The sequence below is a fragment of the Orcinus orca genome, chromosome 18, assembly GCF_937001465.1.
Source record: "Orcinus orca chromosome 18, mOrcOrc1.1, whole genome shotgun sequence".
In the NCBI taxonomy this organism is placed as follows: domain Eukaryota; kingdom Metazoa; phylum Chordata; class Mammalia; order Artiodactyla; family Delphinidae; genus Orcinus; species Orcinus orca.
This window is the reverse complement of record NC_064576.1, coordinates 25,289,088-25,316,591: the sequence shown is the minus strand read 5'-3', so window position 1 is coordinate 25,316,591 and position 27,504 is coordinate 25,289,088. Positions and strand designations below refer to the sequence as shown.

Sequence of the window (27,504 nt, the reverse complement as noted above, 5' to 3'; positions counted from 1 at the left end):
GTGACACTGTCTAAGGTTTAACTGTTTCTGTCTACTCTGGGTCTTAGATTGTAATCTTTGTTGGTTCCAGAGATTTATCTGATCTGGGTAGCCATCGGTAAGTTATCAGGAAGGGCTGTTGACATATTTCATGATTATACTGAAAAGACTAAATGAGAGTGACAAAACCTATGTTAGAAAACATTATTGTTAATTTCAACATAAATAGTGTGTACAATCAGTTCAATAGTGCTGTATAAAAGATTTAAAGTGTTCATGATTTCTCATTCTTTTCTATGTTTAGGTAGACCTTTTTGGGTCAGAATTGTGGAGAAAACATCTGAGTCAGATTACTAGGATCTGATGTGCAGGGTAAGTCTGATGGTGACAATTTCTCTTATTTTTTTCTTCATTTGAGAGCATCTTGATTTTCCCTAGAGTCCTGCAAAATATTTCACTGGATGTAGAATTCTGGGTTGACAGTTCACTTCTTTCAGCTCTTGAAAAATTAGAAAAAAACATTAGCACTACTTAAATTTTAATTGTTTTCCTTTACAGAATTCAAATGCTTGTTTTAAAGAAAATGAAAAAAATATATAGAAAAATAGAAATAAGAAATAAAGTTCATTATCACAAACCCACATTCAAATCCACTGTTTTTCACCTCTAGATAACATGGAGGGTTTTTTTTTTCCCACTGCTTTTAAGATGTTTCTTCGTCTTTATCTTCAGAAGTTTGAATATGTTGTGTCTTGGTGTGTTTCTTTGGGTTTATTCTGTTTGTAGTTCACTCAGCTTCTTGAATATGTAGGTTTATTTCTTTTGCCAGATTCAGAAATCTTTCTGCCATATATTTGCATACTTTGCAGCCCCTCCCTCTTCATCCTCTCCTTCTGGGTCTCTGGTGGCACAAATGTTAGATCCTTTGTTATATTCCCACAAGTCCCCTGTGGCTCTTTTCATTTGTCTGTTTCTTTTCTTCTTCTTTTTTTTTCGTTTATTTTCTCTCTGTTGTCCAGATTTGCTAATTTCTATCGATACATTCAAGTTTACTGATTCATCTCCCACCTTCATCTGGTTGTTGAGCTCATCCATTGAGTTTTATTATTTCAGTCATTATATTTTTCTGTTCTAAATTTTCATTTGGTCTTCTTTTTAACTTCCATTTCTTTGCTGAGATTTTCTATTTCTTTACGGAGCTTTTATGTTTTCTGATTGGTTTAAACACACTCAAAATTGCTTGTTGAATCGATTTTATAATGGTTGCTGTAAAGTCTTTCTCAGTTAATTCTAACATCTCTGTCTTCTCAGTGTTTCTCCTCTACTGATGGTTATTTTTCCCCTGAGATTTTCCTGGTTCTTGGTGTGGCAAGTGACATTTGATTGATATTTGGGAATTTTTGGAACTCTATTATGAAACTCTGCATCTTATTTAGCCTCTGTTTTAGCTGACTTTTTTGTTTGTTTGTTTGTTTGACATTATCCTGGCAGGGACAGAGGGAGAGGGGAAATCAGTGAAGTCTCTTTACTGCCAGATGAAGGTAGAAATCTAGATTCCCCACTCAGTCTAACAACACATGAGCAGAGGGTTCCTTGTTACTGCTGGGCAGAGGCAGAAGTCTGGCTCCCCGGCCCTCCACTGATACCATGGAGGGGTGGCCCCATTATCTCTGGGAGCTTGTGAAAGTCCTAAGTCTCCATTCAGCCTTTTCTGACACCATCCCAGCTGGTGGAGGGAGGACACCTCATTGCCGCCGCCACTCTGCCCTTGCTGGTGCAGATGGGGATGAGGCCTTCATTTTTCCTGTGATGTTTGCCTTGAGTAGAACAGTTACTGTCTAAAAGTATCTCTCTGGGTGGGCTACCCTGTTTTTTTTTTTGATTAGGGAGAGCAGAATTTTTTCTTTTTCTTGTGTCTGTTGGCATTTCTCAGTTGCCACTTTCTTCAGCTCCAAGTCTGCCACATATGAAGCAAAAAGATAACTCAGGAAACCCATCATCATGTCATTCCTTGGGTCCCAAGGTCCCTAGCTGTTCTGCCTTTTTTCTCCTATGTTTGCTTTAAATAACAATGCCAGGGTTTTTGTTGTACATAGTGGGAGAAATAGGGAAAATTATGTCTCCTTAATCTTCCCACAGGATGGGTTTTGAGAAAATAGATTTTGAGGCAACAACTTAAGATGAATTCGTGGAAAATCAGAAGTCTGAAAAGTTACTCAATAATGGTCTTCCAGGTCCATTCAAACTCCATGCAGATTGGTAGTCATTCACGTTTGTTTCCATTAGTTCATTTTTAGTAATGATCAAAAAACAGATTGAGTCATAGATTAGATCATAATAATCATCTGACCGATTTCTTTAAGAAGAATTTCTTGAATAGTCTTTCTAGGAGCAATTCTTTAAAACAGAACAGGTTTTCATTGGATTCTGCTGACAGTGTTGTGACTCAAGGGAGTCTTAGGAGATATCTTTCAACTCTTTATATAGATAATAATATGGCTCCTAACATGTTACAAATGTTAAATAGGCATTTAGTTGTTTCACTAAAGGTCTTCTATGTAGGTAACATTTCCTTTCAAAGTAATAGTCTGAAAGTCAATTTTGAGCTTATTTTATTTCCTTACATTTCTTTCAAAGGGTAAATCATTCCAGCCCTAGAATAGAAATGCTTAGGCTCTTGAGACTCCTCTGATGAATAGCCAAAGGGATAATTGCTTGGCTACACGGGTTCCTACATATTTTTTAGCAAAATCATAGATATCCAAATGTAGATTCTGGCAATTAAGGATGTCGTGTCAATATGAGGCATTCCCAAGGGGACTCTGGAACTCTTGTGGAATTACTAGGTTATGGCACTAAACATAGTGGGCATAGTTTTTCAATAGTCAAAACAAAGTATGATCTATGTAACATATTTTGTATAATAAGTAATACAAGTGTAATATAAAACAGGTGACTAATATTGCTTAACTATTTAAGTGTACCATATGTGATAAAATATAGCCAAATGGTAATTTAATTATTGCCATAAAAATACAGATACATTCCAGCATTTAAAAAACAGCTGATTTACTGTGTTGTGAACTTTGAGGCTATACATATGATTATGTATAGTGATGAACTTTACAGTTTATTATATAGAATCGGTTATAAAAAACGGAATGAATATTCAAATATTCTGGGAAGGAATCGTTGTACTTTTTATGTGAAAAAATCAGTCATCCAAAAAATTAGTTCCAAGAAATATGTTCTGCTGTGATGAGCTGAACATTTGTACTGTTTAACTCAGTTACTGAAAACACGAGACTCGTGGATGAGATCCAACCCTTTGGTGCACCTTGGGCTGCTGCTCTACTCTGTGGTTGTGGATTGCACCCCTAACTGAGACTGTCCCTTGGATAATGCGGCTTGTGAAAATCAGATGAGAAAATATATTTGAATAACTGGAAAATCTAAAGTATTTCTCCTGATATTAGTTTTCTTTACCACAGGGAAAATTTAAATCATTAGAGTAGCTGAGACATACGTAAGTGATAAATACAAGGACAGAATTAATAAAGCCCCTGGTTCTGACCTGTTTGGGGCATCTGCTCCCAGAACATATCGACCTGTGTGGGATACTGTTGGCTTGAATCAGTATCCAAAATTGTCACATTTTCTTCCTTAAAGCCTTCTTCCAGTATCAACATGTATATTTTCACTTTACCTAGTCTGCTTGGACTTGTTCTTTAAGTGAACAGAGCCATTGTGAAAGGCTACATACTGTACAATTCTGACTGTATGACATACTGTTTAAGGCAATACTACAGAGCAGTAAATAGATCAGTGGTTGGCAGAAGTTCAGGTGGAATAATATGGGAAGAGGGATGAATAGGTGAAGCACAGGGGATTTTCAGAGCAGTGAAACTATTCCGAATGATATTTTAATGGTAGACACATGGCATTACGCGTTTGTCAAAAACTACAGAACAGAACAACACAAAAAAAATGAGACAGTGTGGGCTTCCCTGGTGGTGCAGTGGTTGAGAGTCCGTCTGCTGATGCAGGGGACACGGATTCGTGCCCCGGTCTGGGAAGATCCCACATGCCGCGGAGCGGCTGGGCCCGTGAGCCATGGCCACTTAGCCTGCGCGTCCGGAGCCTGTGCTCGGCAACGGGAGAGGCCACAACAGTGAGAGGCCCGCGTACGGCAGAAAAAAGAAAAAAAAAAAAAAAAAGAGAGACAGTGTAAACTATGGCTTTCTGCTAATAAAAATGTATCAATGTTGGTTTATCAATTGTAACAAAGTACCACACTAAAGCAAGCAGTTAATAAAAGAGGAAACAGTGTTTAGAGAAGATACATGGGAACTCTCTGCTCACCTTTCCTGTACAACTAAAATTGTCCTGAAAAATAAAGTTGATTAATTAAAATACCAATAAATTTTAAAAAATTGTAGAGTAGTATAGAATATGCAAACTTTTAATTAAATTTCCTACTTTGAGACCTGGGCCCCCCTCCCTCTCAACTGAATCTGTCTGGTATCTTAGTCTCAGGAGTGTAAGTCCTGCCTACCCCATGCACAAACAGTAGGTGAAAAGGGGCTAAAAGCTTTGGCTTTTCTTGAAACAGATTTTTCAACCAAACTCTTGATTTTCTGTCTTCACACTCTGCCTTCTGTAGACCTTGAACCTAAGTCTATCTGTAATTCCATCTAAATTTACTCACGGCTGTTCAGTATCCTCCTGTCCAGACAGCTCAATCGAAACTTTCTCTATTTTGTTAATTCACTTACTATTCTATTTGTTTTTCATCTTCAAAAATTTTTTGTCATATGTAGTCTGCTATTGTCTCCTTTTTTTCCCTTGTTAGTCTAAACATCCATAAATTGTTTAACCTTCTTTTTAGTAAAACTTCAAGGGTGAGAAGGAAAATGCACATGTAGCCAAACAGTTAATTAAAAACATAGGTGGCTTTCTGGTCCTCACTCTATCTATGCTTTCCTTTCGTGGTTCCCATCGTTTTCTTTCTGTGGACACAACCACTCTTACTAAGTAAAGTTAAACATCATATTTGTCAATACATGGCACAATAATATGAACTACTTGAAATTTAATAATAGCTGTTTTTGGCAATGAATTCATTCGAATGAATCATGAGACAACATTTGATGTAATTATTTAATTAATGAAAATGAAGTATTGCAATATTGAGGGACTTGAATACATATTGAAGGATACTGTGGATAAGGGCTATGGCTGAAAGCCAACTCAGAGCAATTCACATTTCAAATCAGGAAATGATGAATTTTCATTGCTTTTTTTTTTTTTTTTCTTTTTTCCTTCTTCAAGCTTTGCATCCTCATTGAAGCAAAGACATCTGTCTTTTCCCGGATAACAAGAACTTTGGTTGCTGTGGCAACATATTGACTAGGGAACTTAAAATAAAGGTGGCTCAATTTCAAATTACTTTTTTTTCTTCTTCACAAAAACAGCACACATTGGCTAAAAATCTCTACTGGAATCTTTATAATCAATAAACCTGTTGTTTGTTGAAGAACTGTATCCCCAAACTTGCATGGTAAGCAGGTGAGAAGTGTACATTTGGTTTTTGCATAATTTTGAACTGTGAAACACTGCACTGCATCCTTTTATACAAGTTTTCCTTCCTTCCTTCCCCCCTTCCTTCCTTCCTTCCTTCCTTCCTTCCTTCCTCTCCTTTCTTCCTTTTTTCATTCCTTTCTCTCTCTCTAGTTTAAAAAATGGAATGGTAGGAATCTGAGAGAGTGTAAGGGGAAGGGCAAAGGCAGTGAAAGCAACTCTTCAAAGGCCTTTGCTAAAGCAGAGCCTGGTTGCTAGGACCTGAAAAGATTGTTATTTGTAGCTAACAAAAGTTATTCCAAAATGCACTCAGCCTTAGAAGCAAACAAGTTCCAAATTTTTAAGAGAGGCATGGACTGAATCTGCCAACATATGAAAATAATCTTTTGACACTTTGGGATGCATATCTATTTGTGCATTAAATTTTATAAAATGCTGAGGGGGGAGAATTTTTTTTTTAATCCTTAAATTGAGGACATACATCTTTAAAAACTCATATATTTAAAAACACTTGAATTTTTTACAGTATGTATTTGTAAATTTCATCTTCTGAGTCCTTTTGTAAAGTTGGGTTGATCAACAACAAACGTGCATGACAGGGAAATAAATGTGATTCTACCTTAGTTTTATTTATTAACTTTCTTCCAAACCTAGAGCCTTGTAATTTGTTTCTTTTCCATTTGTTTAACAAAGTAACACAAAGTAAATATTTGATGGATGAACCATATATATGAACTTAATTTATGTAAAGTTACTTAAATTAATTAAATAATTACTCCAAAATTTGCTATAGGACCAGGCCGAGGTAATTTACATAGGATCAGTAATTTTGACATCACAATAAATTCAGTAAGCAAAGGAAATAAAAGTGATGTTATCTTTATTAATTGTTGGTTATATGATTTGAGATAGATGTTCAGTTTTCAAAGCTATTTATTGGCCTAGAACAATATAGTTAAATAATTTTTTCGAGAGCATATAAATTTAAAAGCTAACATTTCAGAGTAATGATCAAATGCTAATCTCTCTTTTCCCATCTCTCTGGTAAGGATATAGGCTGTCATAATGCAATCAAGTATGATATTTACTTGATTAGAGATTTTTAAGGTAGAGAAGATTGGAGACATAATCTCCCTTCATGCATGAGAATTATAGGACATTGAGTTTACAAACTTGATCTCAAAATTCTATAAATCTTTTTTTTTTCCATGAAGCCTCTTTATGAGTATGAATGATGGCAGCAAAAGAAAATTTCTTGCAGGCAAAGCTTAATGGGTATGGTAAGAAGGTGCTTGTATACATTAATTTCCTTAGATGTTTCTTTCATCCAAAGAGTGAAGTACAAATTCTTCAAGAACAAGGACCCCTGATGAGGGTAAAGGGACAGTTTGTAACACAGATGGAGAGATTCGTCATCTGCGGTTTTGCTTTCTTATCCATATTGCCTCTGATCTGGGACTAGTGAGTGATCTAGTGATCTAGTGCTCTATTCTGCAGGTCCACCACCTTGTTTCTCTCTGTAGGTTTGTGACACTCAAGGAATCTAGCTTTATTTCTTCCATCTTCCCCTCACTCTATAAATTTCCTCTTAATTTGACAATTTTGTTTTCTGATTCTTTATATTATTAGATGCAGGGCCACACTGATAAAATGAAATGCCTGAAGGATTCTAGTGAGGTAAGTCAGGAAGACTTACCCACTGAGGTGTGTGAGTAGGAGCAATTTATTAATACTGGGCTAGGGGTCCAAAGGTCAGGGATATTGAAAAGGTGCTAAACTCATTCTGCTGGGAAAATTTCGAATGCTGGGTACTATGCTAAGCATATGTCCTTCCTTGGGAAGGATCAGATCCAGGGATGAGTCCTATCTCTGTGTAGGAGGAGAGTAGAAATACTGCAACCATCTGTAAACTACCTCAGAGAAGCAGTGGATTTCCCAGATTTCAAAATATGTAAAGTTATGTTAATTTAAAAATGTTGCATGGGCACAGGGATAGACAAAACAAATAAGACAGAGAACTCAGAAACACACATGCAGAATCTTGATATCTGAGAGAGGAACACTTTTAAAACTGAGTAGAAGATGGATTATTAAAAAAACAATAGTGTAGTGCAGTTGCCTGTCCATAAGGAGGACAATAAAATTATATCCCTGTTAATACCATGCAAATATTAAAGGTGTATTTTAGTAGATACAACAAAAGAAATGAGGTAAAAATATGGATAAATCAGTGTATCATCATGAAATTCCAAATAAAATACAAAAAGAATGCAATATTAATAGAAGCTGAAGAGAAAACTAAAAAGGAAAATAAGGTACAATTCACACAGCATGTATAATAATAAATAAAATTTTCCATTAAGTTTCATGGTAATGCATTCATAAAGGAAAAAGCCTTGAAATACAAGTTCTTTCAAAATATAGTTGTAATGAGAGATTTATTATATATTCTTCTGTACTAATGAATTACATAGAAAATGAAACAAGACTATGAAAATGTCAAATAATAAAATCAACAGGGACTATTATATACATATATATAATAATGAAAAATGAGTAAAAGAGTATTGCTGTGTAAAGACCTAAAGCAGAGGTGAAACATCTATCTCTCATTTCTTTAAAAATATACTAAATTGGTCATATATTGATCTCCCCTCAAAAACTTCAATGAATTCTAATAGATGCAGGCTATATTGCTTCAGCATAAGCCAATATCACTTGAAATTAAGTCAAAAAATTAAACGCACACATGCCAAAACTTTAGCATCTTAAAATAACTACACTTTAGAAAAAAATCCAAGGATCAATGAAAAAAATCAAAATAAAAATTATGTTATCTAGGATTTTGTGAAAAAGTGAGCAAGATTTTAAGCTTAGTTTTTCAGTGATTATTCAATATTAGCAACCTCTCAGAATAAGTTATTTCAGGAACAAGTCAAAATGAATCAATACAATCATATCACTTGCAACTGAAACAGGATTTGGTAAAACTCGTTAGCCTTTCTGAATGAAAAAAAAGTCTATGTAAAGCGAAATAAAATAGAACATAAACATTAGGTAAAGACTACTACAAACTAATATCAATTAGCATAATAAATATTAATGTCTAATGTTTAAACTGGGATTTAAAGCTATAAAGCTAGGATTAAGAGATACAAATTACAATGTATAAAACAGATAAGCAACAAGGATATATTAAATAGCCTAGGGAATTATAGCCATTATCATGTAATAACTTTTAATGGAGTATAATCTGTAAAAATACTGAATCACTGTGCTGTACACCTAAAACTAATATAATATTATAGATTAACTATACTTTAATAAACAATAAATAAGAATTGAAGCCAGCTTCATAAATTCAGTTGTTTTTGAAGTTATGTCTAATGTAGTAACACAAGAAAATTAAGTAATGTAAGTTTGTGTTTTCACAGAATGGCCAAATAATAAGTTGAATTAATTTTTACAAAAATAATTTATTAGCAATAATAATAAAATTACTTAGTGATAATTTACCCTGTGCCAGTCACTGTGCTAAGCACTTTAAACAAATTATCCCATTTGAATTCTCTCGGTGGCCCAGGATGTTGTCTCATCTTACAGATGAGCGTGTTGGGGTTTGTGGATGTTTCCTAAGTGTACACAGCTAGAAAGTGGTAGAATCAAGATGCAAATACAGAGGTAACTCAAAAGTTAAGATCTAAACAACCATGCATCACTTCCCTTTGCATTGAAGACTTCTGACTGTGAATAAATTAACTCATATTTTTGTGTAGTCAAAAATTAAAATTTCAGAAAAATCAAAAATTTTAGTGTAATTGGGAATTCACTGTATAATGGATTGCTTGCCTGTCAGGAATAGTTGAACAACTGAAATCATTTCTATTAGTTTCTAAAATTAAAGAGCTCCATTCCTTAATGGAGACCTATTTGTCTTTTAAAATATCACTTAAATTAGACCAGTCTGTCAGTTAATGGTTAATTAACAGTAAAAGTAAATTCAAAACTACCCAGAAATAATCTGTCAGTTTAATAAAACAGCTTTCAGATACTTTTCTCTAGAATGAGTGTAGCAAAACCAAAGTAGCTAATTTCTTTAGTGGCATCTAAATCACATTTATATGATAAATTTGGAGTGAACATGAAATTCACGTATTTGGACCTATGTAAATCAAACTACAAATTTAGTAAGTAAATTGTTTGCTTTTCACCATGTTTATATTTGTCATGAAAGAGAAATGACATACGGGTACCTTAAAAAAAAACAGTTTTCTTGATATTTTGTTATCCTGTGCACACTACCATAACCAGGAGAGGATTCATCTTCCTACACAATAGAAAACCCAAAGCCAAGGGAAGAGAGGAGTGAGTCATAACCCTCCAGCTGTAGCAGCTGCAGACTGAGTTGGCATCATTAATGCACTTCAGAATATTTGATTTTTAAAGTAATTCTAACATGCTTTATATACTATGAATGTATTTGAGAAGTTGATTTGGACAGCCCAGAATTCTAACTGGTAACATGGTAAGGCTTATAGTTCAAGTATGATAACTATTACTTCTTTGAAAAAAATATTGCAGTAAAAGTAAAGACTAATTATGTTTTTGGTGCAAATTTAGCTACTTTGACCTCTCAATTCATCTTCATCAACTGATATTTATGGTCTTTGGCCACTTTGTACCTGGCATTATTCTGTATTCAATTAGGATTCAAACCTTGATTTTGTGAGTATGATTTGTCATGAAATAAATAGGTTATTATAAATCACTGTGGTTTTTTTTAATGACAAATGGCATATTAAGAAAAGATAATGATGTAATTATAGACTCATGACATTTTAAATCTACTTTTGCAATTGAATACATTTATTCATCTCTGAATCCATTACATTGAAGCCATTTAAATGGTTCTCTGCTTTTTTCTTATTTCAGAGTATCTGAAAAATGATAATAACCAAATCAGATCCATTTGTAATTCCAAGAATAAATTAAATGAATATATAATTATGAAATGAATTTATTCCTTGGTTTCAGACACATTAACCTGAATAGAGCCTTCTAAAATTTTTTTAATGCACCTATTGTTTTAGGGATTCTATTGTGACCAAATTTTCAGGCTTATGTATTTAAGTTTTCTTACTTAACATTTTGTTGCCCTTCCTTTCTGCAGCTGCACTCTGAATTGATGTGTTTATAAATCCCATGATAGAAGGAATTAATTTTTTAAAATCATTTCTTTTTGCCAGTAGTTCTTAACCAGGGGAGTTTTCCATTCAGGGGACATTTGGCAATGTCTGGAGACATTGTTGACTGTCACTAAAATTGTGGCGTTCCATTACAAAATTACTCGACTTGGACGTTAATATTACCACTGCTGAATAATCTGCTTTATATTATAGGCTTGTAAACTGTATCACTTTGAGTTCTACAATTTGATAAAAGATGAGATAAATTTAGTCTCTTCATCATGAGTAGCGTGTTATGGAATGAGTTGAAACTCCTTAGTCCAAGGGCACTTTTATGAGGATAGAAAATCAATAGGTGGAAATAAATGTGAAGCAGTTTGATTCCAGTAAGTTGGGATCAAAGCTTTCAAATGCTGTTTAGGACAGAATCTTGACAGTCTCAACACAACTGAAAGCTAAGCCAAGCACATGTAATCCAATAGTTTCGACCCTCTGTCATGTGGCGCATACGAGTATGAAAATGAGCAGTGTTGACTTGAGAGGGATATACTTGAGAGGGATATATGTAGAACAAGGTTTTAATATTTTTTAAGGAGAGTGAGGTTTTGATTAAGGCAAAGGGGGGATGGAACATGATGAAAAGGTTGAGCATATGGATGAAAGCTATTTAAAATGGAGGAAGCTTGGGAGAACAGAGTGGGTATTTTTGAGAGAGGTCCTCTATGCAGGGAGAATCAGGGCACAGCTTATGTGAGGATGGTCTTCTTGTGCTGCTCAGGCTGAGGCCACAAAGAATAAAGAGGTTTCAGTATTTCATAACTCAGTAACACCAACAAGACAGGGAAAAGACATTACTCGGATCTGTAGCTTCATATATGATACTAACTTTTAAAAAGTAACTGAATTTTTTAATTGACGAATTCATCTCAGAGTGGGAGATGAGAGTAAACAAAGGTCATTTTGGCCCATGGCTCAGCCTGAAAGAGATAAAGGGAAGAATTGCATTGATTGTGTTTGAAAATATAAAACACTGGATGCAAAAGCATATTATTCATTAATACATTTCTTGCACGGGTTGGCTTTATAGATTTTTATATCACTGATGGATGCAGAGCAGCTTAAGGTTAGTGAAAAAATACAGTTTTCGGATACTGTTTAAAACTGAAGATGCCTTTTTTTTTTTTTTTTTTTTTGCGGTACGCGGGCCTCTGTTGTGGCCTCTCCCGTTGCGGAGCACAGGCTCCGGACGCGCAGGCTCAGCGGCCATGGCTCACGGGCCCAGCCGCTCCACGGCATGTGGGATCTTCCCGGACCAGGGCACGAGCCCGTGTCCCCTGCATCGACAGGCGGACTCTCAACCGCTGCGCCACCAGGGAAGCCCATGATGATGCCTTTTATGAGCTAGAGGAAAATGTTTATTGGGTAGAATTCTCCCTGAAACATTGAAGAGAATTATAGACACTTATCTCTTGCTGGAGTCACTGGAGCCTTTGACAATTGGGAATGTGAAGTCTAATTTTAGGACTTCCCTAGAGTCCACAGTCTCACAGCTAACAAGTGGCAGAGACTTCTTTGGTTCCATTATGAACAGATGCTATAGCGCAAGAACACATTCCCCCTCCCCCCACTACAATTTCTTACATCATCCACTGTGCATTATGGACTGACAGCAATGTTTCAGTACGAATATTATAAGTAGATTCTTCTTTACTCAGGCTTTGAGTAAACAAGGCTTTGAGTAAACTTGTTGGTTTTAAGACCACTCAGCTTACTTAGAAGGCACCTGACATTTAATTAAAGTACCAGATCGTTTTTTATTATATGTCTTATCCCAAATGCAGTGTGCATTTCTTTCATATACTCTAATCCCTTTACTCCCAACGCGGACCAGGGCCGGCTCCTGGGCAGCAGCCAGGGATTGGGCGCCGTGCCCATGACCACGTGACCTCTGCTCCTGCCCTCTGGCAGGTCATTGGCTGATGCACCAGCCCCGCAGAACCCTCTCCCTCCTCTCAAATTAGAGCTCCCCAGCTTTCATGAGCTCTCCTTTCCTTTGGCCTGCCTTGAGAATTTCCTGTACATCTTTTTTTGCTAGTCCCTCTCTGAGAATCTCTTGCCCACCTTTTTCTGCCTCTTTTCTCCCATGTCCCCCAACTTTTCATCTCTTTCCTTACTGCCTTTCACCAGGGGAATTCGAAGGCTGCCCAGCACCAGGTCCATTGCCGGCTTTGCTGTTCTCAGCGTTACTCTAGTTATCTGCACTGCTTAATTCAACTGCTTTATTTTGTATACGTATTTTTTGAGAGACCCATTAATGATGAGAAAAGTCAAGTTTATTTTTGGAAAGGGTTGATGTTTCACAACCTTCTTGACAATACAACAGTTGTGTGCAAGACTTCAATTTTTACAAAATGAGTGTGTTTTCTTGGTAGGTAGAAAATGAATAAAATAGCAGAAAGGTGCCCTCTCCTTCATTATAAAAACAACATAAAAGATCATGTAGTTAATCACCATATATACAGGGAGAACAAAACTTCAGAACAATTCTTCAGTTAAATTATAGAATAACCCGAAGGAAAATTAACCTGAATATTCAAATTCCTATAGTCTAATGAGGAGAAGGTTTGCCACCTTTGAAATTTTTTCATGTACTCTTAACTGTGGTTATTTTTTCCTAAAACTAAAATGCCGCTGGGTACAAATCTGGCATCGCGGCTTTCTGCATGCACATTCTAGGTACCTAGAGCAGCTCTCCCCTTTAATCAGCTCTTGTAACCGGCAATGATAGGCAAGTCATGTGTAGCTTTCTCTTGGTTATTGCACTCATACACTCATGAAAAAATAGTAAAATGTTGTATTTTTCTTTCTTTAGTTTGCTGAAATTGGTGGCTTACATCATACTGAGAGGCCCACATGAGTATTTGTTTTTAAATTAGGACCATAGTCTCAATTCGCTACACAATAAAGGGATTATACATTTAAAAGAACTGTATGCAGTCAAGAAGAAATTTTAATTAATCACAAATAGAACTGGCCCAATGGAAATAATCTGACCCGACAGTTTGAGGTTTGATCAGCATAACACAGAGATTAAGAAGACTTTTGACCTGAACAGAGTCGGAATTGGTTCAGTCTGGAACTTTAAAAAGGGAAAGCTAATAGGTTCAAATCACACGATATTGTTTCCCATAATGCTACCATCCCATTAGCAAACAGTGAGAAACTTGCTTAGTTTCTGTAGAAACCATCCAGTAGTATATATAGCTCTGGTCTACAATGAGGCAACAGAGATTACGCCACGACGCACTATAATCTTTCTCCCATGTTCTCTATGTGTAAAACACTGAGCCAGCTCCTTTGAAGCCCTAATTGACTGTCTGTATCAATTAGTGGACTGATCGCTTTCCAGCTTACATTTATGTCTCCACAGTAACCAACTGGCATTTGGAGAAGGATGGGCGTACTTACCGGGAAGTACTTAAATGTGTACAATATAAAAGAATAATTAAAATTTTTAGCTAGCTTGAGAAACTGGGCTCAGCAATTCATACCTTGTAACAGCTACTTTGTGTGGAAAGCCAAAAGTCTTACTGAAATGGAATCCTTTATTAAAGTAACAACAATAATATAAAAGATACATGGATTATACAGCAAGAGAAAGAAAAATTTCAACAAATGAAAGCATTGAGAGTAAGACTCTGATGATGAGTTTAAGAGCTCTGTGATAAGAAAAATGGATAAAGAAACATGAGATACAGTAAAAGGCAGGGTGGGGGGTTGGGAAGAACTTGGCTTTGGTGTCAGAGAAACCGAAGTTTGCTTCTTACTTCCAGTTTCTTAGCTGATATGACTCTTAGAAAGCACTGTAATCTCTCGGAGCCTCAGTTTTCTCATATGGTAAGTGGGAATACTAGTATCATCTTTATGTGTCTACTGAGGGAATGAAATAAGCTAACGCATGTGAAAGACTAAGAATCTTTCCTGGCCCATGGTACGTACTTAGTAAATACCATCATCATCATCATCATCATCATTTCAGGGCTTGGAAAAGAGGAAAAGGGAAGTGCAATATAATAACTAACACTAATAGTAAAGACAAACATTAAAAACAACCCATCACTTTGAAAAGATGGTAGACTTACTCTATATTACTCCAAAGGCCAAACTAAATCCAATGCATTGAAGTTATGATGAGAAAAATCTAACTCCACATAAACAAGTACTTTTCTAACAATTTGAATGGAGTGCAGTCTGATAGTCACCTGATTGTGGATAACCACCTATCAGATTATTAGAGATTGGATGATGCCTACATTGAGATAACATGGGTGTAGAGTTTCTATTAGCTAAGATATTTTCTAATTACTATATTTCTTATTAAAAGAAAACTAAAGCTACAGATTAACAAACTTCCTGAAATTGTTAGGGGATAAATGCCAATAATTACAAAGGTTTCAGCTGTATAACAATGACAGAAAACTGCACACATAAGAAGCTATAGGAAATGAAATTAACATAGGATAACAATAAATAGAGATTGAAAATACTTGTGGATACATACTATTATAATTTGACATTCTGACATTGTACAATATATGCATCAGTTATAGAAGCAATTAAAAGCCATCTAGCTAGAAAGAAAATGAACACATGACAATTCAACCTAGAGATTATATTACTTCCAGATTACCAAAATAGAAGGTTTAAATATTACTGAAAGTAAACTGTGACCCTGGAACATTGGTCAGTAATGATTTTCACAATTTTATGTCATTAGTGTTTAGGAAAGTACAGTTCAAAAAACTGTAAATGACTCAACATAGTGACTAGAAGAAAAATGTGTAGTCATTACATTCACTCTATGACCGATCATAGTTAACAAAAACTCTGGTAACAAACCTCTTTAGAAAACAAAAAAGTATACAATCAGAAACAAGATGTTTCTTATCCTCTTGCTAGGAAACAACTGTAGGATGTCATGGTGGTTTATATCCTCACGTATATCCAGAGTCTGAAATTAAGCATGCCATTTTCATATAACTAATACACAAGTAAAAATGTGCTGTGAACCATCCAGATGATTCATTGGAGAGTTTGATAATTATGAGAGCAAGAGACAGGGTGAAACCTAGGACCCAGTAGTAAGAAACGTGGTGTCCAGTCATGATTCTGGCACTAAGTAGGTGTGACTTTGTGAAAACCACCTGAACTCTCTGATTTCAATTTCTTTCTTCTTTTTTTTTTTAAATAATCTTTTTCTTTTTAATTATCTTTTTCTTTCTTTCTTTTTTTGGCTGTGTAGGGTCTCAGTTGCAGCCAGCGTCTCTTCGTTGTGGCCTGCGGGTTTTTCTCTCTCTAGTTGCGACGTGCAGGCTCCAGGGCACATGAGCTCTGTAGTGTGGCACACGAGCTCTGTAGTGTGGCACACAGGCTCTAGAGCGCACAGGCTCTGTAGTTTGTGGCACGCGGGCTCTCTTGTTGAGGCGCATGGGCTCAGTAGTTGTGGTACATGGGCTTAGTTGCCCTGCAGCATGTGGGATCTTAGTTCCCTGACCAGGGATCAAACCCGCGTCCCCTGCATTGGAAGGCGGATTCTTTACCACTGGACCACCAGGGAAGTCCCCTCAATTTGTTCACTTATAAAATCATAGCATTGGACTGGATAACCATAAAGTGCCCTCATATTAGAAATTAAAAGAATACATCTTTTTATAGAATTCATTATTCTATCTGGGATTAACTGTTGCTAACTGTAATTTATTGGTAGAGGAAGAGGTTAGAAACCTTCCTGAAAATTAATTTCCAACTTTAAAAATACTATTTTCTTTTTCCCTGCTAAATCCATGGGTGCTTTTTGGAAGTTTAGGGATCAGATCTTGAGAAAGATATTTCTTTGAGAGATTAAAAGCCTAAGCTTTTAAAAATTCAGATATTTTAGTTAGAAAATTGTGGCAATAAAAACCTCTACTCTCATTTCCCAGGGTTGTGTCAATAGGGTAAGGAGATCCACTGAGCAAATTGGTACTGTCTTTTCCCCAGGTCTGCTGTAAAGTAGCCTGGTCTTAGCTCTGCAACTTCTCTGAAGCCCCTCTTCAAATATAGAGCCTTCTGACTTCCTTAAACTTCAGGTCAACATGACTCATTTAACCAACTGCAAATCTCGTGAACGTTTCCAGAATACAAAAGTTCATCTGAGAAAAGAGAGCTTTTTTCCAGCGTAATTTAAATATTACCTCTAAGTTTGAGACTGTGATACATTGGTTTTCTTACAGCACATTTTTTTTTTTTTGTCTATGGATAATCGAGCCATTAGGAGGAAGTATTCTTAAATAAAGAGAAAATAAATAGCAATATACATTAATAGTATAGAAAAACGTATCAGTGCTTTACAGTTGAAAGATATGTCCCCCCACCCCCAAATTCTGACATACTATTTTCTTGGTCTTTGCTGATTTCTTTCAGTTTATAATTACCTTGAACTATAATTCTCTATTGATTCCTTCTGCAAGATTCAGGCAATACAAAAGGTTAATACAATCTGCTTAGAATATTGTCACATGCTCAAGCCTAAACTAACCTCAAGTAAAAAGAAGGAAACAATGGAATTGTTTTATAACAGTCATGGCTCACTCCATGGGACTGGGGATATTCTCATTATTTATGAAGACCCTGATTTGTCAAAGAGGAGGATAAATGAGTAAAATTAGAAGAGAAGTTGGGAATAGTTGTTGAATAGCCAACCAGCTGGTTAGCTTCTCTGCTGTACAAGCCAGAGAATGAAAGCCTGTGGCCTAAATGGTATAAAAAGCAAAGGACATTATTACCATCCACCTCCAATTCCATAAACAAAATATACTTTCAATAAGAAAAACTGTCACTTAGAGCTGTGTTTTTCAAATTTCAAGTGAATATGAATTACGTAAGGATCTTTTAGATTTGCAGATTGTGATTCAGTATATCTGGGGAGCAGCCTGAACTTCTACATTTCTAACAGCCTCCCAGGATCTGTCCATGCAGGTGTTCCAGAGACCACATTTTGTATAGGAAGGCTTGTGATGTCAATCTAACTCCATTTCCTTGCTAATAAACATCACCTGCTCAAAGAAAGTAATCACAGATAGTTCTGGAATTACAGAAGAGGGTATGATTCCTTGAAGTTTAGATGAAATCTTCTGATTTCATAGGATGCTGTGAGCCAATTATGCCATTGCTGTTTATATGTCAGTCATCACATAGAAAAGTCTTTCAGGAGGCCAATGCATATTATTTTTCTATAATCAAAGTCATTAGAGCTGAGAACAGTTTAATCCAATTTCAACAGTTCCTGATTCCTAGAATGTGGCTTATTTACTCATTCAGAATAAAACATATAAAGAATGCAGAGTTTCAAATTTCTGTTTAACAAAGGAAGGATGGGAATAGAAATTAATATAGGTCACTATTATTTTCGGAATTTTATGAAGAGTATTGAGCAATGATTAAATAAAAGTTTGGCTGACACTACTTGATAAGACTCTAATGCAAGCATTTGAATCATTCAATAATATTCACTATAGAATATCCTACAGAGTTTTATAAACCAAGCTCAGGCCAGGTGCTTTACTAGGCCACATTCAATTTCTCAGCCTCTGGTTCTGAACTTTTACAATGCACAACAACTGGTTGGAAAGGAAATAATATAGACAATCAATATAGTTTAGTAAAATTGATTTTTTAAAAGGATCACATAAATGTTAACATTAAGTATACTTGCATTTTAGCATTGTGAAAACACATTCATACATAACATCTCAAAAAATGTTGGAAGTGAAAGGAAAGGTAGAAGCCATGGTTTAGTACCTGGTAGACAGAAGCTATTAATTACCTGCAGAGGACATCTGAAGACAATTTTTATGAAACTGTAGCAGGTGCTTTTGATACCCCAAGTCACATGTGTAGATCTGCCTCTAATTGGAACTGCAGCGGTGGTGAAAATTCCCTGTTCACTGACAGCATTCCACCTCAAATATTCATTCCACATTTCTCTAATTTTCTGCCTCAGGTTCTTCTCAGAAGTTGAGCCTGCAGGAGTCTGCTTAGTTTATGTGCAATCACAGGCTGAAAGTTTGGAGAGCCAATTCTCTTCAGCATTCTGTGTGTTTCTGAACTCAAATTAATTTGCAAATGCTATAAAAACTTGTTATATAATATTATTTACTCATTTATTCACTAAATATATATTGAACACCCAGTATGTGCCAGACCCTGTGATAAATCCTGGAAATACAGTCCAGTAGGAAAACATGAAACCAAGTAAATGAAATAACATTTTAGGGACATGACAGACCCTGCAAGGTGCAATGGAGGCACATGGATGGTTTTTTCTATGAGTAAAGGAGAGAATTTGGTGTTGCAGAGACTGCACAATAGGAATCGAGACTCGAATTAATATAATTTTTCTAGGGTGTGGAGTAGAGAACCCAGTCAGAGAAAAATCAGAATGTAAAATAGTCTTACATGCTTGTTCCAAGAACTTCAAGGAATTTTCTAAGAATAATTAGGGGACCCTTTTTTAAAGGTAATTAGGAGATAGATCACCAAAGTCTTGTTTCTGAGTTTATTGGGTGAATGTGAATAAGCAAATTAATGGATTATGTAATTCTAATGTGTTTTAACTAAGGATGGACATATATGTTGAACTTATGTGCTAAACTTCTTTACTTAGTTTTATTTTGTAATGGAATTAAATAAAAAAGAGTTATTTTTCAATCACAGGTTATTTTGCATTCTGGAAGGGTTAGAATAGCTGAATTAAGGACTCCAGAGCAGGCAGTTTAATGGGCTTGTTTTATATGCACTAATACCTCACTTTTCAGGGCAAGAAAAATCTCAGAGGTGTGCGTGCCTTCCGGGGAAATTTTGTTTTAACTGTAATTTGATTATAATATATTTGAAAAATATTCCTTAGAGACGTATATGCATGTGTATGAGCGTGTGTGTGTGCGTGCGTGTGTATCCAAGAGGAAACTGTGAGAACTTCAGGCTGTAGGAGATGTGAGGTAGCTTTACCACACAATGGTGCAGGGACCCCAAGGGGAGGGACTTGGCAGCTCTACCCACACATACCCCATGTGTTATCATTTTAGACTCTGATACTCAAACTTTGGAATTTGTACTGCTGTAGGTTTCTGAGACAATTTTATTTTTCTGGATGAAAAAGTGTTGTTCATCCTTATTCTAAAGCCATAATTCATGGAGTTTCCTGAAGAAGGTGGACATTTAAATGATGAGGAATTGAGGATAGGACTGTTAGGGTGGAACTCAAGACAAGGAAGCATCATGGGGCAGAGCATCATGGGAAATAATCTAAGGATGCAGGAGAAGTGCTTAGCACAGGCATGGACCACTAGTGAAAACCAGTAATGACAGGCAACTGCCAAGATATATTAAGCTCCTTTGATTTGAGGTTACAGTGATTGCTTTCATTATCATATATTTCTTTGTCTTAGTTTGCCATGCCAGCTCCTCATTGGTCAATTGCTAGACCTAATTGATATGAATTATTAGAGGAGAATTATTAGCATGGTAACTGACGTATAGGAGCTGCTCGTTATGTTAGTGGTATGTGTACCTAGCTGAGTTATTGATAAAAGAGGAGATTCGTCGTTCGTACACGCAACAAATAACCTAAAATATCCTCTGCTTCTCTAGCGGCTGGACCTCTGCGTTGCTTATTCCCTCCTTGACTCCATAACCACACTGTCAAGGCTCACGGCTGCTCGTGCAATGTGACAGACTCGTACAGGAAATCTGTCCTTTCGTTCTTAACAAATGGGAAGATGGTATGAAATAGACAAATCATATGAACTTAAAAACAGCACAAATCCCGTTAAGTGGGAAGTGTCTTCCTTTCTTTAAAAAAAACTTTACTGAGGTATAATTGATACACAAAGAATTGCACGTATTTAATGTGTACAACTTGATGAGTTTGGGCACATGCAAACACCACAATCAAGGTGTTCAATGTATCCAACACCTCCCAGTTTCCTTGGGTCCTTCTCTCTCCTTCTCTCTCTCTCTCTTTTTTCCTTTGTTAAGAACACTTAACAGGAGATCTACCTCTTAATGAATTTTGAATTGCACGATACTGTATTGTTAACTCTAGGCAATATGTTCTATGGAAGATGCAACATTCATCTAGCATATTCATTGAGCATAACTGAAACTTGATATGAGAAACTTCCCATTTCTCCAACACCCCAGCCCTGGCAACCACTGTTAAACCCTCTGTTTTCTAAGTTTGACTATAACAGATGCCTCATAGATGTGGAATCACACAGTACTTGTCCTTCTCTGACTGGCTTATAAACGAGCTTGGAGAACAGTATGCCTAGGGAAGTGTTTTCCTTCATGAAGTTTTATTCTTGCAAAATTGCAGATATAAAATATTCTTCACTGGAACTCACACCATTTTTTTTTCCTTCCACTCCCTGTGGGCATAGATAATTTCCTTTCACTTCTCTAAATGATTAAGATATGAGGTAGTCTAATCTACTTAGCATAATTAACATAATTCGAACTGGTGGAAGTGCTTATGGGATGGAAATAAGTAACTTATAAATGTATTGTCCATTTGTAATATTCATTAAATTTTGCAAGTTAGCCACTAAGTCATCGTTGGGTAAAAAAAACATAAGATTATTTGAATACTTCATCAATGTCTTACTGTTGTGAGGCCTTAGTCTTCAATACTCTTAATGTCTCTAACATTAAGTTGTTAATGTCTAACTCATAGAGATGATTTGGTGATATTAGGAAACTGCCTTGAAATAGTGGTTTTTTAATAAATAAATAATAATGCTGTCTTCTAATTTCCATTTTTTGCCTAATAAGTTATTTAATAAAACTGTATTTTTTATTCTGTAATGTTTATCAATTGCCTTCTACTATGCTAAGTATAATATAGATATCAAGATATGTAAAATTCTTTATATATTTAATAAGACATACTCTTTGTAATGGCAAAATACAGTTGACCCACACAGTTAGAAATCTGAGGGTGACTTTACGGTTGGCTCTCTGTATCCACAGTTCTGCATCTGCAGATTCAACCAACCACAGATCATGTAGTACTATATTATGTATTTATTGAAAAAAATCGGCCTGTAAGTGGACCAGCTCAGTTCAAACCCATGTTTTTCAAAGTCAACTGTAATTTGCAGTTCGTGTATTGATTAACCCAATAGACAATGCTATAGCATTGAAATTTGTAAATAAGTAAAACAAAGCCAGAATATCAAGATAAAGGTGAATACTACTAGAACGAGCAATACATTATATAAAATCAGAATTTATGCAAGATGATTCTAGTTAACATTCTTTTTGAGCAAAAAATGGCAAATATTAATGATTTGTCCCATGCTATGTTCCAGACTTGCTAAGGTCAAAAGTTTGGATATATAATTTATCAAACATTGATTACATTCCTTGTTTTGGCCTCTTATGAATGAAAATTTGTTAAATTGAAAGGGTGGTTGAATATAATTTTGGCAATGGATTGATATTTTGCACCAAGTCTTGATTGACATTTGCTGATAATTAAACACCTGTGTGTAAGATACTACATCAGGCACTGTGGAGGATATCAAAAACAAGTCAAAAAAAAAAGAAAGAAAGAAAGAAAAAGAAAAAGCAACGAGACAGGTTTTGTTCAGCCCTTGTAGAAGCACAGTTCTGGGACTGCCCCTTAAAAAATGAACATAAATTAATGGGAGCTGTTAAGAGGAAAGTGATCTTGGTGGTGAAAGTGAAAAAAAACTCAAGAACCATGCCCTGTGGTGGTCACTAGCAAGAGCTGGTTGGTTCAGCACAACCAGCTGAAGAAGTTATGGTCTACAGCAGGGGTTGGCAAATTTTTCTGTAAAGGGCCAGAGAGGTAAATATGTTAGGCTTCTCAAGCCATATGGTTTCTTTCACAACTACTCAGCTTTGCTGTTGAAGTGTGAAAGCATCCATAGATGATACATAAACGAATAGGTGTGACTGTGTTTCAATAAAGCTTTTTTAATTAAAAAAACAAGGCTAGGGCATTCTTAAAAATTGAAATCAGCAAAAATAAAGAATGAAGGGAAAAATACCAGGTTTGCAGAAATATGAGGGCAATTGTAATCACACATGTATTTAGTATAGTTTTTGCTACCACGAATCTGACTTTCTTTTCTTTTGTTTTGTGTTCCTGGAGATAGGATCTGTTAAGGCCAATAAACAAACTTCTTCCAAACAGGGAAATTTATCAGCCTCTAGTTTTCTGGAGCAGGAAAGACACATATTTCAGATAAGAGATTTAAAAGGTTCTGCACCCAATTCCAACATGGGGAGTGGGAATTTCCCCACACCAACAAGCAATTCTGGGACACCAGCTGGGTGTATTACAATTAGATTCAATTCTGACGTTATCTACCCAGAGATAGCATCAGGTTCCACAGGTTAAGTGTTCAGTCCTATAAGACTGATCCCTACCCCCAATTTCAAATGCCCAGTTGCAAGCCCATGCTGCTGACCTGTGTGGCTTTATATTGGAGGTTCCATTGATTCCCTCCTTGGATTACATTAGAATGGCTCACAAAACTCAGAGGAACATTTTACTTACTAGATCACCAGTTTATTATAAAAAGATAAGATTCAGGAACAGCCAGATGGAAGAGATGTGTAGGGCAAGGCATGGGGAAAGGGTGTAGAGCCCTCTCCAGGAATGATGCTCTCCTAGCACCTCCAGGTGTTCCCCAACCCAGAATCCAATGGAAACTTCTGAGGTTTTATGAAGGCTTCATTATAGGTGTAATTGATAAATCACTGGTCTTGGTGATTTAACTCAATCTCTGGGAGAAAAGAGGGGTAGGAATGAAAGTTCTTATCATGTGGTCAACTCTCCTGGCAACCAGTCCCCATCCTTAGGTGAGGCTCTCATCACCTAAGGAAAATTGGAAATTCCAAGGGTTTTAGGAGCTCTGTGACAGAAAGGGAATGGAGACTAAATATACATTTTTTATTATAAATCACAATATCACAGATCTCTTTTTCACAAAGCTCAGAGAAATTAGAGACAATGATGTTATTTTGGAAGTTACAAAAAGTATTATCACAGAGAACGGTCTTAATTCCCACTGGATGGTGCATTAATGCATTTCATGAAACGTGGCAACTGTATACACTGGCGCACAGCAACAAAACACAACAAAAAGGGAACTTAATGCAATGACTACATCTTTCAAAATTCTATTTTAAGTAAGCTAGATGCATGACAGTGTAAAAATTTAATAAACAGAAACTTCAATTAAGTAGAGTTGGGAGACCAGGAGGGTGAGTCTCTTACCCTTCAACCAACAGCAGATCCCAACAGGAAGAAGAAAGACTCCTCTTCTTTCCTGACAAGGACCCAGCCAATGAAAAGTCATGGATTCTTTTTTTAACTATAGCCATCCCAACCTCCTTTTCCCCTCTATAAAAGAGTTCTTCCCTTGCAGTGCAGGGACTTGCATATGACTCGCCATGGTGGCAGACCCAGAACTGCAGTTCTCTGATGATCCCAAATAAACCCATGTGTGCTGGAGAAATATCTTGCAGTCTGTTTGTTTCAGATCAACAATAGTTAATTGAAACAGTTCTGTAAATGACACAAAATAATCAGTACACATTTGAGTTGCTTAATCTCAGTGATTAGACTATAAACTACGAAATTTCTTGAAGTAGTTTGGTATTCTCTGTCCTACTCAGATTCATTGTATATGTAAAGTCAGATATTAATTATTTTTTATTTTTGCTACCCTTTTATTTCTGAATTTATCATACTTTTTTTTTACTAGTTTCTAACACATATTTTAAAAGAAAATAAGCATGAAAACTGAAATAAAAACATGACAAACTAATTAACTTTACTCTTTGTTACCAAGCGCCATATAGCAAGGACCGACGGGAGTCGATGGCTGTTCATGCCACACTCCAGTCAGCTCTACAGCTTGTAGAAGACGCTAAGACTAAAGATGTCTGGGGACCTTTCTGGCAAAGAAAAAGCACTGCATCTGGACTGAGGTGGAAAGTTGCATGATGTATGTGACTGGTTTATTCTTGGGCCATCTCTCAGCTTTCCTGTTTGTTCTGTATCGTACACACACCCAAAATTCGGTCTCCACCACAAGTGGACAAAATTGGCCCTGTGAAGACACCATTCCCACCACAAGTGGACAAAAATCCCATAGCTTTCCCTATGAATCCACTGTCACTGGAGGGACTCTGGACATTGCTTCCAGAACCACTTGACAGTTATGTCATGACTCTGGACACGTCTGCTACTGCCGCCACTGCTTTCACCAGAGGGAGTTCTGCAAACCCTTGGTTTCCTTGCCTTACTTGTTTCTATTTTGAAGTCTGTACTGAGAGCATCTGATTGCTGATTTCATGCATCCATGCTTTAGCTGCATAGGAGTTTACAAAAGTATCCAGCCTTTTAACCTCAATCATGGGAGATGTTCTTTGTCTAAAGAGGTGGAGAATTCCTTATACCCAGCAAAACACAGCCCAAGATGATAAAAAAAAAATGGCCACTGCATCTCTTTTACAATATAGCAGAAAGAATACAGGCATGTCTTAGTGATACATCTTGGTAATTCTTGCAATATTTCAGTTTTTTTCATTATTATTATATTTGCTATGGTGATCTGTGATCAGTGATTTTTGACGTTACTATTGTAATTGTTTGGGGGCGCCATGGAGCATGCCTATGTAAGACGGCAAACTTAATTGATACATGTCTGTGTTTTGACTGCTCCACTGGCTGGCCATTCCCTTGTCTCTCTCCCTCTCCTCAGGCCTCCCTATTCCCTGAGACACAACAGCATTGAAATTAGGGCCAACTAATAACCCTACAATGGCCTAAGTGTTCAAATGAAAGGAAGAGTTGCACGTCTCTCACTTTAAATCAAGTTAGAAATGATTACGCTTAGTGAGGAAGGCAAGTCGAAAGCTAATCCTCTTGTGCCAGTTAGCCAAGTTGTGAATGCAAAGGAAAAGTTCTTGAAAGAAATTCAAGATGCTACTCCAGGGAACACACAAATGATGAGAAAGTGAAACAGGATTCTTGTTGATATGGAGAAAGTTTTAGTGGTCTGGATAGAAGTTCAAGCCAGCCACAACATTCCCATAAGCCAAAGCTTAACCTAGAGCAAAGCTCTTACTCTCTTCAATTCTCTGAAGACTGGGAGAGATGCGGAAGCTTCAGAAAAAAAAAATTAGTTCTTGGTTTAAGAAAAGAAGTCATTCCCGTAACATACAAGTACAAGGTGAAGCAACAAGTGCTGAAGTAGAAGCTGCAGTGAGTTATCCAGATCTAAGATAATGAAGGTGGCTACGCTAAACATCAGACTTTCAATGTAGATGAAACAGCTTTCTTCTGGAAGAAAATGCCATCTAGGACATTCATACCTAGAGAGGAAAAGTCAATGCCTGGCTTCAAAGCTTCAAAGCACAGGCCAACTCTCTTGTTAGGGGCTAATGCAACTGGTGACTTGAAGTTGAAGCCGATGCTCATTTACCATTCAGAAAATCCTCAGGTCTTTAAGAATTATGCTAAATCTACTCTGTCTGTGTTCTATGAATAAAACAACAAAGCCTGGATGATAGCACATTTGTTTACAGTGTGGCTTACTGAATATTTTAAGCCCGCTGTTGAGACTTACTGCTCAGAAAAAAAGATTCCAATCAAAGTATTACTGCTCATCGACAGTGCACCTGGTCATCCAAGACCTCTGATGGAGATGTACAATGAGATTAAAGTTGTTTTCATGCCTGCCAACACAAAATCCATCCTGCAGCCCATAGATTAAGGAGGGATTTTGACTTTCAAGTCTTATTTAAGAAATACACTTTGTAAGGGTATAGCAGCAATAGATAGTGATTCCTCTGATGGGTCTGGGCAAAGCAAATAGAAAACCGTCTGGACTTGATTCAGTATCCTAGGTGCCATTCAGAACGTTCATGATTCATGGGAAGAGGTCAAAATATCAACATTAACAGGAGCTTGGCAGAAATTGACTCCACCCCTCATGGATGACTTTGAGGGATTCAAGACTTCAGTGGAGGAAGTAACTGCAGATGTGGTAAAAAAAAAAAAAAAAAAAAAAGCAAGAAACCAGAATTAGAAGTGTAGCCCGAAGATGTGACCAAATTCCTACAACCTTACGATAAAACTTTCATGGATGAGGAGTTGCTTCTTAGGGATGAACAAAGAAAGTGGGTTCTCGAGATGGAATGTACTCCTGGTGAAGATGCCGTGAGAATTGTTGAAATGACAACAAAGGATTTAGAATATTACATAAATTTAGTCGATAAAGCAGCAGCGGGGTTTGAGAGGATTGACTCCAATTTTGAAAGAAGTTCTACTGTGGTTAAAATTCTATCAAATAGTATTGTATGCTACAGAGACATCTTTCAAAAAAGGCAGAGTCAATCGATGCAGAAAACTCCACTGTTGTCTTCTTTTAAAGAAACTGCCACATCCACCCTGATCAGTCAGCTGCCATCAACACTGAGGCAAGATCCTCCACCAGCAAAGAGATTATGCCTTGCTAAAGGCTCAGATGAAGGGTAGCATTTTTTTTTTTAGCACGAACATACTTTAAAATTAAGGTATATACATTGGTTATTTTAGACGTAATTCTATTGCACACTTACTAGACTAGAGCATAGTGTAAACATAACTTTTAAATGCAACAGGAAACCATGTGAC

At 36.4% G+C, this 27,504-nt stretch overlaps 1 long non-coding RNA gene across 1 annotated transcript in view; it reads left to right on the top strand.

The window, feature by feature from the left end:
- LOC125961930 (uncharacterized) overlaps positions 1-27,504 on the top strand; it is a 193,214-nt gene that overhangs the window by 119,468 nt on the left and 46,242 nt on the right. The window contains exon 2 of the long non-coding RNA XR_007473065.1: positions 284-351. This is a non-coding gene — a long non-coding RNA (uncharacterized LOC125961930). The remainder of the gene's footprint in view (positions 1-283; positions 352-27,504) is intronic.